At 42.5% G+C, this 7,659-nt stretch overlaps 1 protein-coding gene across 6 annotated transcripts in view; it reads left to right on the top strand.

Annotated features, from left to right (window-relative positions):
- Positions 1–1,134: 1,134 nt before the first annotated feature.
- The window catches only part of LOC116382869 (ADAMTS-like protein 3), a 213,537-nt gene continuing 207,012 nt past the window's right edge, over positions 1,135–7,659 (top strand). For 3 of the 6 annotated variants that reach the window (XM_031846271.1, XM_031846275.1, XM_031846276.1), the window contains exon 1: positions 1,135–1,367. The gene's annotated coding sequence lies outside the window, so the exon portion shown is untranslated. The other 3 variants (XM_031846272.1, XM_031846274.1, XM_031846273.1) reach the window with 3 other exon arrangements.

The following is a 7,659-nucleotide window of genomic DNA, read 5'->3' as shown; positions in this document are numbered from 1 at the left end:
ATATAAAGGGAGAAACACCTTTAGTGTGTCAGAATATCATTTGGTTACCATGTGTCCATTTGGGTCTCCAAATATCCTTTTAGAGCTCCACCTGGATCTCTTCATGGAAGAAACACTGTAGAATGGTCATACTTTGTCCAATCTTCTTCAAATTTGAGGCAGTTGTTCACTGATAGTGTAGTTACAGCCATATACTGTCCTTTACCTGTACAGATACAGCCACAGGCAGTTATTTATACTGAAAGACACTTTTTATTTTAGGCGGACAAAAATCTTCAATTTATACTGACTTCAAAGGCCTACAAAGGCCTGATCTGTATAACCTACAGGTTTTCTGACACTTCCACAAGGAACCTTAGGGGGTTTTCTTTCTAGAAAGACCTCATTGATGCATATAGTCAGAGTGGTTCAGAAGCTACAGCCATTTTAATTTGGGTATGTCATTTTAGGCGGTTTTGCTCCAAAATAGGGTGGAGTTGGAAACGGTTTGGGGTCAGATAATTTTATGTACCGTGAAGCCCGTTACACCTTCTCTGTTTGGGTTTTGGTACTAGCAGATAAATGGAACACAGCAACGGGGTAATTCACAGCGGTGGAGTCTGTTCCCTCGTCGCATAGCGTTTGCCTCGGTGGTTTGGGTTAGGGATAGGGGGCAGTGTGGTTTATGTAAGAGGTTAAGACCTGATGATGTGGCCTATGTTTCACAGCCAAACATAATAGGCTAATAACCTGAGTAAACCACCCCCTCAATTTTGCAGTGTTTATATGACCAGAGGCTGGAATGGATTTTTCAACAGAATGTTGCAGTGTGCTGACAGGTGACACAAACTTGTCCAGTACATGTCCACTTAGTACCCACAATGCAGTAGCCTACGGGGACAGTTTACTTTGACTGGGGGACAAAGACAGATGAATAGATAAAAGATGCTAGCCTCTTTATATGACTAATGAATCATTCAAATTAATAAATTAATACATGAACAAATAAATGAACGTAGAGTCATTAATGAGTCATTAATGAGTCACGTCAACTAACGCTGACATAGAACTAAACAAAAACTGAGAGCACGTTTGTTTTTATGTATTTTACTTTGAAAGGGATGAGCGGAAGCTGTCTCTCTGTGTGTGACTTGAGTTGTGTGTCAGGCAGGCTGACGGGTTGTCCGCCGCCCGGAGCCCGGAGACACGTTGATCTCCACACACCGGTCTCTCTCTATCACTTTTCGGACGTGTCTGCGTTTGACTCGGGGTGTGGACGCTGGGGGACCGGGGCTCGTTGGAGAACCGCGCTGTTTGTGGAGAAGAACTGATGTTGCATCTCCGTACGAGCGCATAGGTAGCGCAGGACCCCCCCCCCCCTTCAGAAGGTAAGGTGTTTATTTCTCTCCCAAACAAGCCCTCACATCAGTCTGGAAGCGCCACCGTTAACAGCGGCCCCTTCTTGCCACATGCACGGACGGGTATCGGTGCTGCGGATTCGCGTGATTCCATGAACAGCACCGTTGTGCGAAGCGTCGCTTTGCGTTTAGAAACTTAAAAAGTCGCTGTGATCTCTGCTGCACGCGCGTCATGGTTCAGCTGATCGCTGGGTAGTGTTCCTGCACGCAGGTGGATTTCTCTGCCTGCAACAGCTCCCTAGAATAGCCCTGTGATATTCCTCAGGGATTGCTGTGTGACTCTGGCGGCTACGAGGATTTTCACCAGAGGGTTGTGATTATTCAATTGGTTTTATTATTGATGAATCCCGTCAATTAATCATTAATGATGCAATCTAAAACTTGAAAATAATGAAAAATGTCAAACAAATATTCCAAAAGGATGTTTTTCAAATGGCCAACAACCCAAAGAGGTATTTACAATGAAACAGAAAAGAAGCTCACCTCTTTATCATTGTAACTATCGGATGTTATTCATTTAAAATAAATGTACTAGTCCTTTAGTCAATAACATCATTGAGTTTTTTACAAGTTATAATTCATTAGAAATGCAGGAGTACAATCTGGTTCCCCTATGGCGATGCTGTAGATTCGAAACTTCTAAAAAGATTCTATAGAGTCCATAAGGGTGAGATAAAGTAGCATCTTTATTATTACATCAGATTACACAAGAATGGTGGGGTCAGATTATAACACAGAAATCCGCTTCGTCCGGTGGAGGCGTTAGATCGTCTCGGGGTCCTGCCGTTACGGATGACATCACACATTATTATGGCTGTATGCACGAGAGACTAAACTAACTCTCTGGGTGCCCTTACGACCCACTCCCACTTGGCGTCTGATTGGATAAAACCTTCCAAGACGTTGCTAAATGCTAATGTTAGCCTAGCTATGATGATAAGTGGCGCTACGAACTAGACAGCCCAGGAAGAGTTTTTGTTTGCGTAGTCCGAAAGTAGGCTACTCGGTCCGAACAACGAAACGTTTTTTGACAGTTTTTGTATGCTATTTCATCATTAAACACACTTCTGAGGATTATTGAGGTGCGAAATCAACTATCGTTTTTGAATATTAGAGTTTTACGAAAATTAATGTTGAATCGAAAATTTGCTCCAACAGTTTTGTTAAGATGCTCCACAAGACCCCGGACCCCGACGACCTCTCTCTAGTTGTCTGGCGGGAGAGCAGAGTACAGTGAGGCTGCTGGATACAGCCGGGCGCTAAGAGGCATGCCAGGACCCGCCCAGAGCATAGAGGACCAGAGGGAGGTCCCTTCGATTCGCTATCAATTTTGGTAAAACTGCCAATATTCAAAATCTACACCGTTAGTAAATCGCCTCAAAATCTCAGAAGTGAATTTCATGAATGGTAAATGGACTGTACTTGTAAAGCGCTTTTCTAGTCTTTCCAACCACTCAAATCGCTTTCACACTATAGGTCATCATTCACACACTGAAGGCAGGGTAAGTGCCCCCTGCCTATCAGACTAATTCATTCACACACCGTAGGCACAGCTACAGGAGCAATTTTGGGGTTAAGTGTCTTGCTCAAGGACACATCGACATGCGACTAGCGGTGCCGCTGATCGTCTGATTGAAGGACGACCCTGCTCTCCACTCAGCCACAGTCTCCACATATGGCTATAGCAGGCCTTTACTAAATGCCAACTTTCTATAGCTATGAGATTGCATGTCAAAACATCCTATTGTTCGGTACAGGTAGCCTACCTACTACTCGAACAAAAGTTCCCATCTTGGGCCTGTCTATTTCGTAGTTTGACGAAAGTTGACGTTGAAGGCCTGCTATAGCCAATCGGACGCAGTGTAGGGGCGGGTCGTAAGCCCACCCAGCGAATCACTTTAGTCTCTCCCACATACAGCCAATGATAATGTGTGACATCATCTGTAAAGGCAGGACCCCGAGCCGATCTGGCCGGCCGAGCAACGGCTTCAAGTGATGCGGTTGTGTCCCCAGGAACAGTGCTGGAGTTTGAAGCAAATTTTGCACAGTGCCAAACGGTGGAATGACATTTTCAAGGTCTGTCACGTTGCCATTGGGCCTGAAAAAACCTTTCCCCATAAAATTACACTGGGAAAGAGACGCATGTATGTCAGTGGATCTTTTCTTTTTAGGTAAATCAACTTCCCACGAACACATGAATAGCCCTTATTTAATCATTAGGTCCTAAAAGTTGTAAAATGCACTAATAGCCAAATCCAGTGTTATTTTCCTTCCTCCGTTCATGCGAATGGGGCTGGACCAAGGGCTGGGTGGCGGGGTTAAAGGAAACGCTAGTGTGCTTGCTCTATGGTCCCCATGGATCAAGGCCTTTTGAATGTAGGCTGGGACACGGTCTTGAGCTGTGGTGTGCGAGACATGCGCAGTGTAACTGGAGCTGGATGTTTGAGGGTTACAATAAAGGGATGTTGTCTGCTCAGGTGCTCTTTGGTCTGACAGAACTTTTTGGGTACACTTGTGCGCCAGCTAGAGAGCCTTTCGACAAGTGCAGACCATATGTGACTGTGTTGTACCCTGTGAAGTCTTCTATTTTAACTCTCACGTCAATGGATGTGGAAGTTAGTCAAAAGATGCAGGTATTTTTATCTGAATTCTTTACCTTTTTTGCTTCATGCACAAATGAGCAACTTTCTGATGCTGTGTGCCCCTCTCTTTATACATCCATGGTTAGCGTCCATCAGCGTCCTTTGTGGAGCTACTAGCTTCAGACGGCTTAGGTGTGTGCAACACAGCACAGAGAGGCGACTATTTCAAACAACAATGGTGGCTCCTGAAGAGGTTAGCGTAGATGCTGTGATAGCATCAGTTATATCAGAATTGGAGAGTATTTCATTGAAAGAAGAGCAAAGAACGGTGCTGAAGGTTCTTCTCTAAATGTAAATGTAGGTTAACATTTGTATTAAATATTCCTATTTTCAATGCAATCGTTAACTGCCATAAACTTTCAATAAACGCAATAAACGCATTTATTTTCCTACCGTAAATGTTCTGCGGAGGTTACAGGATACTTGGCTGAACAAAGGTTTGAGAACCACTGATGTCGAAGGCCCGTGAGTTAAAACCTGGTTTGAATAGGGTCTAAATGGGCCAACCTTCCTAAATTCGACTGACTTTACAAAGGATGGTCAAAATAGATGAAAATACTAGATATTACATCCCATATTGCAACCTACCACCAGTAGGCTAAACACCAATGTCTAAGACACTTGACAAAGTGAAGATTTTGACCGGAAAGACTTTTTAGCAAACCACTATGACATCATCAAGGTTGTTTTGACCTGACAATACTCTTTATTATTTCAGTTCATTGTTGGCCTACATTTAACTGAATACCCTTGCTTCATGAAGTTACAACAAACTAATTGCTGACCAATATGTCAGTATCAGTGACGGGGCTCTGGATTGGTTATTCTTATCTGTCCAACAGGTCCTGCTCTGTTAGGCCTGGAGATCTTCCTCTGGTGCTCTTGTCCTTTGTGGGGTCCCCTATGGGTCTCTTCTGGGCCCTCCTTTTGTTTACTATGAAGAATTGAAGATGAAGAACATGAAGAGTTTCCTGTAGATTACCCCTTCTGACCCAGCACAAGCAGCATCAACACTAAACTGGTGTGTCTGCCTAATCTAATTCTGTTAATAAAGAGGTCCGTAACCTTTGACTTAAAGTTGTCTTTTGCTGCTCAGGTGAGTAACGTGATGCAGTCCTGCTTTATCCATCTGGGACATTTAACTAAGATCAGGTCAACCATGTTTTTATCTCCTCCAGACTTGACTAATGCAACACACTTTATTCTGGTATCAGTGGACGAAACATCAAAAGACTGGATTTAATACCGAACACTGCTGCCAGGTTTTAAAATATGCCAGATTCTAATTTCAGGGAAAATATTAAAAACTGTGGATGAGAGGTTTGTAATGAACAGCTTACCCTGCTCACTAGGGGTGTAACACAAAATTCTCGGTTCGGTTCAATACGGTACAGTGGTGCCACGGTTCGGTACGTTTTGGTACGTTTTCAATACAGCAAAAAAGCAGAAATGCCAAATCCTCGCTGGTGAGACTCTCAAGGGGGCGTGTCTGAATTGATTCTCTGTTTGGGCTTTTGTTTTCTTTTACAAAGCTGGAATTATGGTCTGGAGAAATGGGCTGGTGAAGGTGTAGTGTCACGGGGCTCAATAGCATTAAGCATGTTCGTACAGCCTGGTTTATCACTACAGAGTAGGGATATACCTTTAGCCCTGTTTGAATCAGGAGGGAACAGCTACCTAAACGCTGCGTTTGTAACGAATATTACATGACTATTCACATACACTGGGTGTGATGGTGCCGGTGTAAACAAGAAGTAGATTGGTTGCTTACTTAAAATAATACGGCAGATTAATAAAGTAGTCTTTAATAATGAAAGGTCGTGTTTGATACTTAAGATCTTCTCTAAAATCTTCCTCTATGAACTCAAACAGATACAGTTCGTAGAAAGTTTTAGAAATTTTATTTTTCAGACTTAGTTAAAGTGCTGGGGGTCTTGTTCTATCTCTCTCTCTCTCACCTCATATTTACATTAAAGTCAACACTTACACACAAAGGTTTACTAGATTATGGATCCATAAATGTGGTCAACACACGTCTCTCACTCGTTCCCTCGGTGTCGTTGTTGTCTGTTCTCACTCGTAGCTCTGCTGAAGTCTCTGTCATACTGGAGAGCAATCCATGTTTTGTTCCTTTATAGTTTATGTGTGTTAACTTGTTGTACATAGTTGTACAGAACAAAATAAACAATAATAAGAAAAGGAAAGTCCTCCTTTTGTGTCCGTCCTCCCTAAAGCCGCTAACGCGACTTCAGACGGCCGCTCCGTAGGGCTGATACCTCCGCTGGACATGCCGCTCACTGATCGCTCCAATAACAGCTGCTTCCTCCACAGAAATGCAGACTTTAACTGAACAACAGCTGCTAGTAAAGACAACAAGGTCAACAACGCCTCTAATCAGTTCTTCATGTTGAATTAACCTGGTAGTCGATCGGTAATCAAGACTGTTGTTGTTTGTGAACATCCGGGAAAGGTCACGTGATGGGAACGTGGCGAATCAGGGAAGGATAGCACGTTACCTCGGATGGATTGCCATGTTTGAGCGCAGTGGCTCCACCAATTTCAGCTATATTTTATTTTTATATATTAATAATATTATTCAATATTATTCAAACGTATTGTTCGGTTCGGAATGCGTACCGAACCGTGAGCCCCGTACCGAACGGTTTAATACGAATACGTGTATCGTTTCACCCCTACTGCTCACTCATGGTTAGAACTTTGCAACACAACAATTAATAACCACCAACGAACTCTCTGGTAAAACACAGAGGCAGGTGTTCATTTGTGACACTTAAAGAATTTGTAAAACTAATAAGTGTACATTTACACTTATTTACAGCTATTAGCTAGTAGCATGACATGTCTGTTGACAGCTTTGAGAGGCTCCCTCACTACTGCACATTCAAGAACAGAAAAGAGAGATGGAGGATGAAGAAAGAGAAACCAGAATGTGTGTCAAACAGAAGAGCTGTGTCTGGTGTTTGCATCTTTTTGGTTTTTAAAGATCCTAAGTAGCCACTGTTTCTGTGCTAACACTAGCAACATCAGTCACCTCAGCACAAAACATGTTCGAAGACGGAGAGTGCGATTAACTTGCCCTGCACATGACAGGAAAAGCAGGTCGTCAGATCGATGATTAAAACACTGGGTTCCAGGTAACGTTTTGTCTTGCCGGGGCAAAAATACTAAAGTCAAACTGATATTCAGCATTATACCAACAACACTAATGTACAGTCGACCATTTACAACAACAGACCTGTGGTCAGTTTATATTGCTTATACAGCTGTTTTAAAACATTTTGTTTTGAAAAGAAAGTTGTTGGAATATCTACCTCATCATTTTTTTTACTATGTTGCAGATAATAATAATTGTTACATTCTGCAACTTTCATGCATTCTGATTTCTTACTATATTGTTTAATTTAATGAATGCTTTTTCTTAAATGTTCAAGCTACTCCTGACTGTAGAATAAGCCACCATAAACCCGTATAAAGGCCCAGTCATGCAAAAAAAAGAAAAATACTGTGCCAGACCGTGAAACCGGAGTCTTGACTGACTGAGCTGTGGAACTCTAAATCTCTTCTTAAAACTCCATTTTATTTTTGATCTTGTTACATAT

Source organism: Anarrhichthys ocellatus, unplaced genomic scaffold (genome assembly GCF_004355925.1).
Source record: "Anarrhichthys ocellatus isolate YVR2014 unplaced genomic scaffold, GSC_Weel_1.0 scaffold6, whole genome shotgun sequence".
In the NCBI taxonomy this organism is placed as follows: Eukaryota; Metazoa; Chordata; class Actinopteri; order Perciformes; family Anarhichadidae; genus Anarrhichthys; species Anarrhichthys ocellatus.
Note: the sequence above shows the minus strand (reverse complement) of the source record. Positions and strands in the feature narration are given on the sequence as shown.